Genomic DNA, 12,683 nt, shown 5'->3' with positions numbered 1-12,683 from the left:
GCTGCAGAGAAGTGAAGAACGATGAGAATTAAGAAAAGGACATTAAATTGAGCAATTAAGAAATCACTGGTAACTTCAGAGGGAAATTTCAATTGGATTATGAGGTAAGAAGTCAGATTATGGAGAATGAGAGGAAATGAACTGAAAGTATTGAGTATAGGCACCTTTCTCCAGAAACATATTCAAGAAAAAACGGAGAGATATAGGCCAGAGGCTAGTGGGGATGGTCAGATCAAGTGAAAGGGTTTTAAGGATGTCTACAAGACATGGGTGTAATTGTAAGCAGTAAGTTTGACACCAGTAGATGGGGAGAGATTGAAGATTAGAGAGAGGGGCTGATGATCGAAGGGTCAGTCTTCTGGAGAAGATGGGAGGGAAGGGATTAAGAGTACATGTAAAACGGGGGTGGCCAGGTAGCACAGCGAGTAAGAGCACCGGCTCCAGTGTTGACAAGACCTGGAGATCGAATCCCAGGCTCAGACACTTAGCACCCACCCAGAAACACCTGGCCGTGTAACCTTGAGCAAGTTACTTAACCCCAATTGCTTTAAAAAAAAAAAAAAAAGAGAGTACAGGTAAAGGGCAAGAGCTCATTAATCAGGAGCAAGGTGCCTTATCCTTCTTATGGGCCACCATCCAATCTAGCTCGTCTGCCAACATGGTCTTATCAGGTCTAGTCAGCATTATGTCATTAATGCACTGAGATATCTCAATATCTGTGAAGGGAAGCCTTTTTCAATTCTGCCCACCAGAATGTGGTATGTATTCCCCATATATTCCTTTCACATGGGAGGGTCTTCATTCAATGCTATATGTACATGACAGATAGCCTATGCAAAGGCAAGGACATGGGAGGTGGAAGGAATAGTAAATGGGTCAATTTGACTGGAATGAAAAATATATTAAGTAATAAGGAACAAGCCTGGAAAGGTGGGTTAGAATCAGGCAGTGAAAGGCTTTAATGTGACAGTATGAGAGGGGGTTCCAGGAGCCCCAGGGAAGTATGGTGAGTGTATATTGGACATTCTTCCCTGGGAAGAGCGATCTCCTCCTAACTCATCAGCACAGGAAAAGAGAAAAAAAAATATTGATAAGGTCAATAATCCCATAGCACTCACCTTGGCCCTGGGCAAGAGGAGTTGACATAAGGAAGGGCTCCAGCTTCCTTCATTTCCATCACTAGAGAAGAAATATCTTTCACTTCCCTGGGGATTCTATACTGTTTGGTGTTAACTCCATGGCATATGTACAGGGGATGTTAACTATATGGGAAGTCTTTCCATTTGGCCCCACCCACAAAAACCTATAGAGAGCTTGCTGACTGAAAACTACAAAAATTCTGACTATTCAGAACTCATGCGATCCCTTCTATCCACAACCTCCTTTGGATGATCCAAATGGGACTGAAGCTTTAGGAGATGTCCTAGCCTAGGCCCTATTATATATTGTTGTTGTTCAGTCATGTCCAACTCCATGACCCCTTTTGGGGAGATTTTGTTGGCAGAGAACTGGCTTACAATTTCCTTCTTCAGCTCATTTTACAGATGAGGAAACTGAGGCAAACAGGGTAAAGTGACTTGTCCACAGTCGCACAGCTAGTTAAGGTCTGAGACCAGATTTGAACTCGGGAAGATGAGTCTTCCCGACTCCAGGTCTGGCACTCTATCTACTATACCACCTAGCTGCCTTGGTTCAAATGGGACTAAAGAGTTCCTACTCCCTTGGTGCTGGATTTCACAGTAAAGTTTTATAGCTGGCCATCAAGCACTTTATCAGCTTTGTGTTTCAAGAGCCATATTTAAGGGAAAGGGTGTTGGGGCGGCTAGGTGGTGCAGTGAATACTGCACCAGGCCTGGAGTCAGGAGGACCTGAGTTCAAATCCAGCTTCAGACACTTAACACAAAAACTAGCCATGTGACCTTGGGCAAGTCACTTAACACCCATTACCCTCCCAAAAAAAGGCAAAAAAAAATCTTCCCAAGATCACCCTCTTCCCAAGTAACAGAGCTTTTCCTTACCACTATTCCTAGAGTGCCTATTTCCCCTGGCAGCCCAAGGCACTGTTGTTCCAGTCTCCTGCAATTCACCAATTGATCAACCCACACCTGTGTGGTTGTATGGTGGGGAAGTCTAATAGGAAAGGTATTTTGGTAGGTTCCCACCCAGACGGGGGATCTAACCACTCTTGAGCTACTCTAGTCATAGAATGGGGAAGGGGAGGTTAGTGGATAGATCCATTCTACCCATTTCCTTTAAAAACTCCAGCCCCTCTCTTGAAGATCTCCATAGGAAAAAGGCTATAACAGGAGCTTATCTTTGTGGGGCCAGATACATGTAAACTCCCCATCTTAGTCATCTAAAAGGGGATAAAGGTCACTTTCCAGGAAGAGCATGTAACTGATTCAACTGGCCTTCCTAATAGTCCTCAGAGAGCTCCCCAAGCCAATGAGACACTGATTGAGATAATGTCTGCCCTGGCTTCCATTAGACTGCCCACTTTCCAATGACTTCTTGGATTCAGGTTTTTGGTGATGAAAGCCCACCCACTCCCCCCTTTCTGGGTGGAAGAAATCACCCTCCTCCTGGGAGCAGTAAGAGGACAAGCCCACGGTTTTCTAGCCATAGGTTTCCAAATCTTCACTCTCACTCTCATTCTCCTGTCTTAAGACTCTACTTACAGCTTTCATTGAACAGCCCTTAACAGCTGAGAACTCTATCTCTAGTTTCCAAGTATCCTGGGCCAGTTTACTTTCAGTCTCATTATGCTACCAATTTCTGCAGGATAATCAGCAACAAATAGGAAATGTTAGACCTAGCACTTGGTTTCCCCTTCCTGGCAACCTCCTCTCATACCTGTTGAGCTAAGTGTTCCATGAGAATAGAGGCTTGCTCTCTGTTTCATTGAAAGAACTCTCTAAGTCACAAGAAGGGCTCTTGCCTTGGAGGGCTACAATACAATACAATCTCCTTGCCTTCCTTTTGTGTAGCAACCCTGCCCCACCTAGACCACAATGTGAACTATGTGTACAGCTGTAGGTACAACCATACAATATGGTTTGCATGGTGGGGGACACTAATAGCTAATGCTATTCTGGTAGGGTTCCACCCGGAAAGTGGGATCTGTCTAACCTCTCTTGGGTTAGTCTTTGTCCCAGTTACTGATTATGGCAAATGTTCGGAGTGAGTCTGACTCAGGCCTGTATCCTGTTCATTCAGGTCCAATGTCGGAATGGAATGAGGTGCTCCTAGGGTATTCAACAGTTAAAAGAAGATTTAATTATCCATAACATAGAAATTATCTTCCATAAGGGATCTCTAGTACTTAACTTGAGTAGATATAATCCCCTTGTTTCCGTATGGAAACATGTCTGGTCAGTAAAGCAGGAAGTGGGGATTCATATGACTTTGGGACATCTGCCAAGTTTGAAGGGTCCCAAGTGCACACCGGGGGGTCTTTTTATTCCCTTAGGTGACCAGGAAGCCACATTAGTGAGGTCAGAAGTGACCAGAAAGCTATTTAAGGGAAACATAACTTGAGCCTCAGTCTTCAGGCCAATCTAGCCCTGGGGGACAGCTTTGCCACCTTTCAGGGGGAAAAAATGTTCTAATTCATGTTGCAGGGGAAGGAGACACTGAAGTTGGCTTAGAACCTCAAGGCTCCCCATTCCACATGCGTTGAATTTTTCACTATGTCCTGCAACCTTATTTATTTAGTTTTATTGTGCTAAGTAAAGATTAATTTCAATCTAAGCACTGTCTTAACATCTCAAATTCAGCATTAATAAGATCCTTCCATAGGAATATATTGTCAGGTGTATGATACAATAGTTAGGAAACTATCACTTTTCTAAAGTTGATACTTTTTAGGCCGCAATTAGTGTTGAGTTCAGTTTAGGCCTCTGAGTTTTCAGAGGTATAACAAGGAGCCAGAGAAAAGCAACAGAAATGATGAAGGATGTGGAAAAGAAGACTTCTAAGAAAGGTTAAGAAAGTTCTATTTGTTTATCCCTGAACAGAACTGACTTAACTAATGTCTTCAAATATATGGAAGATTATTTTGAGAAGTGTTGGCTGTCTGGCTTCTCTCCATCTCCGGAGAGATGGAAACCAAAAGAAACAGGATCAAAAAACAACAGGAGAGTTTCATGAGACTGAGGACAGAACTGTTTAAGGTTTCAAAATCAGTGACATTCCTATCACTGGAGATCTGTTAAAATATGATCAACAGATATCTATTGGAGCAGAAAACTGAAGATGAGCTTTTCAGGTCTGTGAATTTGGCATTTTGTAAATTCTCAAAACCAATGGTAAGACAGAAAGTAATTCTGTAATAACAGAAAGGGCAAAATGTAAACAGAAAGGGTGAAAAATTGTAAACTGAATGTTATGTAATTATAATGAACAAGCCCAGCCCTGAAGAATATTGAGAAAATGAACTTCCTCCCTCCTTCGGTGACATGAGGGAGTATGGGTATTGAATACTGCATATGCTGTTATTTTTGCTAAATGGATTTTTTCCTTTTTCTAAGTTACAAGGGATTAATCTATGGGTAGGAGATGGGGGAGGGATATATTTAGAAATAAGAAATTTTAAGTTCATTTTAAATTCATTTTAAAATTCATTTTAATTCATTTTATAAATGAATAATTTTTTGCAGTACATTATTACACTTTAACTACTAATATTAACTATTAACATACTCATATATATCATAGCTGATATGCATACATGATTTTAAAGTTGATGTCAATCATTGCTGGCCTTTAGCAATAAATGGGTGTGGCCCTTAATGAGATCTTTCTAAAAATGTTTTGCAACACCTCAAACATTGCTCACATACAGTCTCAAAGTTGGAGTTTTTTCCATAATATGGCTCTCCAATAATAAGTTGTTTCTGTGGATCATAGTTTCCAGAAAGTTCAATTTTAGCTTTGCAGTTTTCACTTGATTAACTTTTCTATTCAAATTTCTCAGATTGCTTTCATCTATATACAGTATATAAGCAAAGATGAGGAAATCTTTAGAAATCTGCCTGGAAATATGATTCATGGTAATGCTATATTTCTTCATGAGAGTCTGCCCTTGATAATAATCAGGATGGCTTCCCTCTTTCATATGTAGACATTGCCTCGCTGTCTAGCCTTCACTTATCTGATATATTGTGATCATTTACAAGTGTCCTTAAAACTGCTTCTGCTTTCAGTAAGCAACAAATACTAAGCAGGCATATGAACAGCACAGACTTGCCCCCCTCTCCCCGAGCCATTTTTCATTCCTACTTGAATAATTTTTTTAAAAGGGCCTGGATGAGTATTTGCTATCTGACAAAGATTGATGGGAAACCTAGACAACAGTCTGGCAGAAATTAGGTTTCTATCAACACCTCACTCTATATGTCAAGATATGCCCCCAGTGAATACCTAGATATGAAATGTCACACCATAATCAAATTAGAGGAGCAAAAAAGAAATTACCTTTTAGATCTATGGATAGAGGAAGAATTCATGATCAAATAATTGATAGAGAGAATCAAACAAGAGAAAAAGGACTTTTATTATATCATGTTTAAGTTTTTGCAAAAATAGCTAACATAGTTAAACTTAGAAAAGGTAACTGGGGGAAAATTTTTGCAGCAACTTTCTCTGACAGTGGCCTTGTATACAAGATAAATAAGGAACTCATTCAAATTTATAAGATTAAGAGCTATTTCCCAATTGACAAAAGTTCAAAGGACATGAACAGAAAATTTTCTTTTTTAATATTAATTAATTAATTTATTTTTAGCTTTCAACATTCACTTCCGTAAGATTTTGAACTCTAAATTTTCTCCCCCTCACTCCTCTCTCCCCACCCCAAAACAGCATGCAACATGATATGGGCTCTACGTATACATTCATATTAAACTTATTTTCACATTAATCGTGTTGTAACAAAGAATCATAACCAGTAGGAGGACCTCCCCCCCAAAAAAGGGAGCAAATAGTGTGCTTTGATCTGCATTCAGACTATGCTTCTTTCTCTGGATGTGGAGAGCATTCTCCATCATGAGTCTTTTGGAGTTGTCTTAGATCTTTGAATTGCTGAGAAGAGGTAAGTTTATGAAAGTTAGTCATTGTACAATGTTGCTGTTACTGGGTACAGTGTTCTCCTGGTTCTGCTCACTTCACTTAGCATCAGTTCATGTAAGTCTTCCCAGGTTTTTCTGAAATTTGCCTGCTTATCATTTCTTATGGAACAATAATATTCCATTTCATTCATATAACACAACTTGTTCAGCCATTCCCCAATTGATGATGTATCCCCTCAATTTCCCATTCTTGGCCACCACACACACAAAAAAAGCTGATATAAATGTTTTTGTAAATGTGGGTCCTTTTACCATTTTTGTGACCTCTTTGGGATACAGACCCAGAAGTGGTATTTCTGGGTTAAAGGATTCACACAGTTTTAAAGCCCTTTGGGTTTAGCTCCAAATTGCTCTCCAAAATGGTTGGATCAGTTCACAACTCCACCAACAATGCATTAGTGTTCCAATTTTCCCATATCTTCTCCAACATTTATCATTTTCCTATTTTCTCGTGTTAGCCAATCTGAGAATAGGAAACTTTCAAAGGAAGAATCTAAACTATCATCAGTCATATGATAAAGTTTCTAATAATTAGAGAAGTGGAAATTAAAGCAAATTTGAGTTTCTATCTCATCTATCAGAATAGCAAAGATTTTTTTAAAAGAAAAATGACAAATGGTGGAGAGGTTATAGAAAAGCAGGTCCTTTCTTCATGGAGCTATGAATTGGTCCATACATTCTGCAAAGCAATTTAGAACTATGCCCAAAAGTTATTAAGCTGGACATATTCTTTGACCCAGATACATCATGGCATATAGATGATTCTTTTTTTTTTTTTAAGCAGTTGGGGTTAAGTAACTTGCTCAAGGTTACATGGCCAGGTGTTTCTGGGTGGGTGCTAAGTGTCTGAGCCCGGGATTCAATCTCCAGGTCTTCTCAACACTGGAGCCGGTGCTCTTACTCGCTGTGCTACCTGGCTGCCCCATATAGATGATTCTTAAATTATTTTCTCCTTGACTTGTTTTGCTGTCAGTTGTCTCCTATGGACCTCACTCTTCTCCTAGATGGAGTCTTAACCATAACAATGCTGTTTCTGAATTTACTCCTCCCTTGGTACATAATCTAGTACTTCCTTACCCTGTAATACCACCCTATGGACAGGTCCCCTTCTTGGTCCACTCAGACCTGGCTAGTGGGCAACAAAGCTGCCTATTGGCACCTGTCTCCATCATAGTGCCCCAATATGTCTGAGACTTCCTCTAAACCCCTTTTGCAGCCTCTCCTTGGGTGCAAAATGAATTCAATATTTTCAATTTCAATTTCAAATAAATTTATTTCAATATCAAAATATTCAAAATATTCATCATAATTGTTCATAGACCTCTCTGTTTCCTATACTAACTTAGGATGGGAGTCACTGTGATTTTTTCTGGATTTCCCCATCAAGTGCTTTTTCTAGATATGGTTAGAAGAGTTGGGGGGGGGGGGGTTGACAGAGAGAGAGAGAGCTTGCTTCCTCCTTCTCTATCATCTTGGTCCCACCCCACCCCACCCCCATCTCTCTCACCTTTCGATCAAAAACCTGAAAACCTTATCTCATCATTATTAGAGTCATTATATTATTGTTAATCAATAGTCACCAGATTCCCATTTGATGATAACTGCTTTCCTCAGTCCTGCTGAGCTCGAGCAAGGGTTCTAAACCTGGGATGTACACTTTTAAAGTTTAATCTGTATTATTTAAGACATCTTTAAGTCTAGACAGGCAACAAAATGATAAATGAAGAAATGACTTCTGAAATATAAATGCTCACAATGAAAATTTAATAATTGTCTTTTGCAAGTCTATTAAAACTAGTTCCAGCATTCCCCTTCCTCCTCCACACCCCCAATCTAAGGGATAACAGCCAGCCAAAGTACTTTCATGGTAACCACAGAAAACAAAGATTTAACAAAAGGGGTCTAGTACGTTGAGTAGGCCCTCAATGAAGGATATATGGGAGGTCAGGAACAAGAACAGCACTGAATGAGAAGGCAAGGATGGGTCGTGGTCTGCATTGATGGATGGTTGAAAAAAATCACAGATTTTTTTATAAAATATTTTATTTTTTTAAATAACTCTAAGCACTCTCCATTGTCCCGAGCCAGGACCCAGAGGCTTAATCCCACTATGTCACCGGAGCAGGAAACATGCTAGCAGTGAGGAATATGTCATTTGTGATCAGGCCTCTGGGAGATTGGGGAAATCTTGGCCCCAGAGGTTTATACCTTATGGCTTTGAGTCACCAGCTCTCCCTTTAATCCTGTCTCTCTTCCATCCTGCTTTCATGGTTTTTAATCTCCAGATTCCAGCTCCAAGAGGGCTTTATCTATTTTCCCCAAGGCTTTTTTTTTTTCTTAAGGTTTCTTATATGCATTTCCCCTTCCTTTTCTCACTGAGAATTCCATCAAAGGACTGCAGCCCAGAAGGAAAAAAAAAAGCAACAATAAAAGAAATCCCAAAAAGAGTCAGATTTGCTTTGCAGGCCCCTTGCCAGCCTTTTAAGAGGAGGTATATGCCTCTCCCCTATCCCCTCCTCTGCCCTCCCCTTCCCACCCCCCTCCGCCTCCACCTTCCCCTCCTGAGCCGGCTTGTTACAGATGTTTTCTAGCTAGAGTTTCTTCCTGCCTCTCCATGGCTCTGTTCCCTGGACTTCCAGGGGGCTTATGTAAATTTCCTCTAGGTCTCAGCTGCTCTAGACTCTTAAGATCCCTTTATCCACCGCCAACACAAGATCTTAATCCTGCTCTGAATCTTTGCCACTCGGCTCAGGAAGAGCCTGCCTCACAGGCTCACAACTTTCATCCAAGCCGCTTCCTGGAGAGGCCATTTACCTGTTTGTTTTTCTGTCTTTTCTCCCGAGGCCATGGTCAGGGGCCTAGCGTTTCTAACTCTGCTTTGGCTTAGAGAGTGGTTTTGCTGAGTTGGCTAGGATAGAGGTTCTGGATCCATCGTCCTTACTTCTTTCTTGTCCTACAATGTTTTTTTTCTCAGGATTTGCTCATTTCCGATGCTTTTGACAATTGCAGGAATGAAAAGCCCAGAGAACAAGTTAATGCTCTCCCTCTAAACAAGATAAATTTCTATTTCCTCAATAAGTATCTCAAATCAGAAAACCTTGGGTTTAGAATGAGAGATGTTTTAGAAATCAATCATCCAACTTCCCTCTTTCCTCCTTTCACAGATGAAGAAAGTCAAACCAAGAGGTAGGTTGAGAGTCGCCCTAAAATCACACAGGCAGTTAAGTACCCAAATTGGGATTCAATTTCAAGTCTTCTGACTTTAGATCTAAGCAGTAAACTCAGCTATCTAATTGGGGCACTTGGAGACAACCCCTTAACTTGTACATGGGCTCTGAGACCCAGGTTCAGCTTACTCTTTGTGTCTGCTACAACTCACTACTGTGGTTCTCGGGCCACCATGATGTCTTTACCTTTACTAGTCATCAAGAGGACATAATTTTTAAAAATAAAATTTTAAAAAAGAGGACATAATTAACTCAAAGACATTTAATAAAATGTGACAGTAACGTAAGTTCCAATAGAATATTTCTTCTATGTTTCCTCTAATAACCTAAAGTACACAGGCCACATTGGGGTGCATACTAAAATGATCAATACTGATTTTATATCATTTTCTTATCTGTTCTTTTTATGGTTAAATGGCTTTGGTCCTGTATTTGCTTAAGTCACGGCCCTTTGTCTCTTAGCTGGATCTAGATTCAGAAATCCAGTTCTCTCGCTAATCACGATTCTATTCTTTTTTTTTTTTTAAGCAATAGGGGTTAAGTAACTTGCTCAAGGTTACATGGCCAGTTATTTCTGGGTGTGGTGCTGAGTATCTGAGCCTGGATTTGATCCAGGTCATCCCAACACTGAAACCAGTGCTCTTACTCACTGTGCTACCTGGCCGCCCCACACGATTCTATTCTTGACTCAAGGAATTTTGCTTATGTTAAAGGACTCATGTGAAAATAGGGGAGTTGGGTCTAATATCCTTATACCGCCAAGCTATCCTTCAAGGATATCTGGTTTGTTGTCCAGATATCTGAACTGCTATCTTGAAGGTGGACTCAAATAATGAATACTTCTTAGTCACAGGGAAGAAGGAGGGGGTCATTGCTAGCCCCCGATTACTACACTTCCTACCTATCATGTTATTTCCCCATGATGTATAACTATATCATATTGTTCCCTGAGAATGTTATGTGATGATGTCACCCACCCTGTTCTGTTCTTTATTCTGTGCTCCCAAAAATCTATAAAAGAAAACTGTCCCCCTCATTTGTGGTTTTAGCTTCCTATTTATTTGGTAGATTTATGCTTTACCAATAAATTGATGCTACTCAGAACTTTTGTGCCTCTGTTTACCTTATTTCAAGTGTTATACTCCACGTGCCACCAATCAGAAGAATGGGTGCATTTAGAATGAGGAAGGAGAGATGCTGCTCATGTCTCTGACATTGTGCATCTTCAGAAGGAGCCTCATGATGTCTTCTCTTATGAAACTTCAACTTAACATTACTCCATTAGTCCTGCAGCTCATGTTGGTCACTTCCAAGTGTGGCGTCTAGTATGGGCGTCTCTCTTGCCTTCCAGCTACTGACCTCAGCTGGGGTGCTAACTTTTCCTCCTAGAGGACAAGTAGACTTTGTCATGGTCTTTTGATTTTAGCCCTAAAGTTTTCTCTATACTAACTCTTTAAGGAAACAGAAATCATTAGACATGGTTGGCAAGGGAAGAGACCTTTTTAAGGAAAAATCCATTCTACTTGTCTATTTCTTTCAAAGCCTTGACAAGAAAGGACTTTTCTCTCCAGAAGGAGAGTCCTGGAAAAACATTATCTCTTAGATTCCTGGTTTCCTTCAAGACTCAACTCAGATCCCACTTTCTGGAGAAAGCCTTCCCTGGTTCCCCTCCCTCATCCTCCATCCTTTTACCAGTGACTTCGCCTCTGACATTGTTTTCCATCTATTCTGTAATATATCTTGTTCATACTTAGTAATTTACATGTCGTCTCTCCCATTTTAATGGGAGATCCTTGAGGGCAAGGACTGTTTTTGCCTTTCCTAGTCTCTCCAGTGTTTAACCATAGTAAGCATTTAACAAATATTTGTTGGCTAACTGACAATTTGGATCATGGAGTTGAGTAGCTCCTATATAATTGATGCCTTTAGGCTTAATTCCATTTTTGAACTTTATTTCCTGGTTACTGAGACCTATACATCTCTATTAGAGACCCAATCCCCCACTCCCCTCCCTTTATAATTTAGAGCTAGAAAGTGTATGTGGTTTAATTCCTAATTGAGAATCCTGTGCCCTCAAACTCATTGAAGCTGATCTCTATTAAACAAATCCCACCTGAGTTCTGTAAATCTGATCTATTTATCTTGTTTAGAGGGAGAGCATTAACTTGTTCTCTGGGCTTTTCATTCCTGCAATTGTCATGTATCTTTGGAAATTTAATAGTTTCTCATTTGCTATCCAAAGTTATTGTCTATTTCCTCCCCATTTGTCAAGTCAGTCAATAAACATTTATTAAAAACTTACCAAGTGCCAAGTATACGAAGCACTGAGGATACAACCAAAAGCAGAAGACAGTTCCTATCTTCAAGGAGCTCACGATCCAATATGAGAAGGTGACACACAAAAGGAAACCAAAGGGTGTGTGCACATAAGGGGTGGGGAGTATAGCCTGGGAGCCTGGTGGAGTTCAGAAAAGTGCAGCTGGCTGGGAAATGAAGAGGTGGGTGACCTGCGCCCTGGCCTCCATTTATGGAGATTCAAGGGGGTGCTTCAAAACAGTGGCTGGCGGAGAGAGGGGGGATGGTCCTGAGAGGATAGAAGTTCTAGGGTTGATGTGGTTGCAAGATGATAACTGACCTGCAGGGTCTGAGGGTCTGTCTGTCTGTCTGTCTATCTATCTATCTATCTATCTATCTATCTATCTATCTATCTATCATCTATCTATCTATCTGTCTGTCTGTCTGACTGTGTCTATCTGTCTATCTGTCTGTCTGTCTGTCTATCTATCCATGTATCTATCTACCCGTGTTTCCCCGATAATAAGACCTATCCCGAAAATAAGCCCTCCCCTTACTGTGTAAGATTCCTCTAAAATAAGCCCTCCCCCGAAAATAAGCCCTATTGAGATTGCTACTGTAGTGAAGGTGATCCCCTGTGCTACACGCTACATTACGGTACCCTCTGTATGCACCGTCCCCTCCCCCCCGGTGAAACGCACGCCACGCTCCGAGCTGCATCCAATCAGAGCTGCAGCAGTGAGCGCATCATTCTGTTCTTTATTGAATTCATTATTGAATAAAGGTACATTTTTTTGTTCACATTTACCTGTTTATTAAAATTGCTGTCAATGTTCATTAAAATAAGCCCTCCCCTGAAAATAAGCCCTCTGGTGTTTTTCTGTCCAAAAAATTTAATAAGACAGTGTCTTATTATCGGGGAAACACGGTATCTATCCATGTATCTATCTACCTATCTATCTATCTAATGTATGTAAATTACTTTGTATATGTAGAAATATATATAAATACACAAGACAGGTATATAGACCTC

General features: G+C 40.5%; 1 long non-coding RNA gene and 1 pseudogene across 1 annotated transcript; both read right to left on the bottom strand.

The window, feature by feature from the left end:
* Positions 1-4,787: 4,787 nt before the first annotated feature.
* On the bottom strand, positions 4,788-5,267 carry LOC138169623 (low molecular weight phosphotyrosine protein phosphatase pseudogene; annotated as a pseudogene).
* A 2,406-nt stretch (positions 5,268-7,673) lies between these two features.
* On the bottom strand, positions 7,674-11,773 carry LOC138169620 (uncharacterized). Its single transcript, XR_011170402.1, has 3 exons — positions 11,658-11,773; positions 10,479-10,740; positions 7,674-8,523 (listed from the first exon to the last, which is right to left on the bottom strand). It is a non-coding gene; the product is annotated as an uncharacterized lncRNA (long non-coding RNA).
* Positions 11,774-12,683: the final 910 nt, after the last annotated feature.

The sequence above is a fragment of the Petaurus breviceps genome, unplaced genomic scaffold, assembly GCF_028583685.1.
Source record: "Petaurus breviceps papuanus isolate PSGF00001 unplaced genomic scaffold, PetGlider_PUasm1.0 126, whole genome shotgun sequence".
Classification (NCBI taxonomy): Eukaryota; Metazoa; Chordata; class Mammalia; order Diprotodontia; family Petauridae; genus Petaurus; species Petaurus breviceps.
This window is presented reverse-complemented; position numbering and strand designations above follow the sequence as displayed.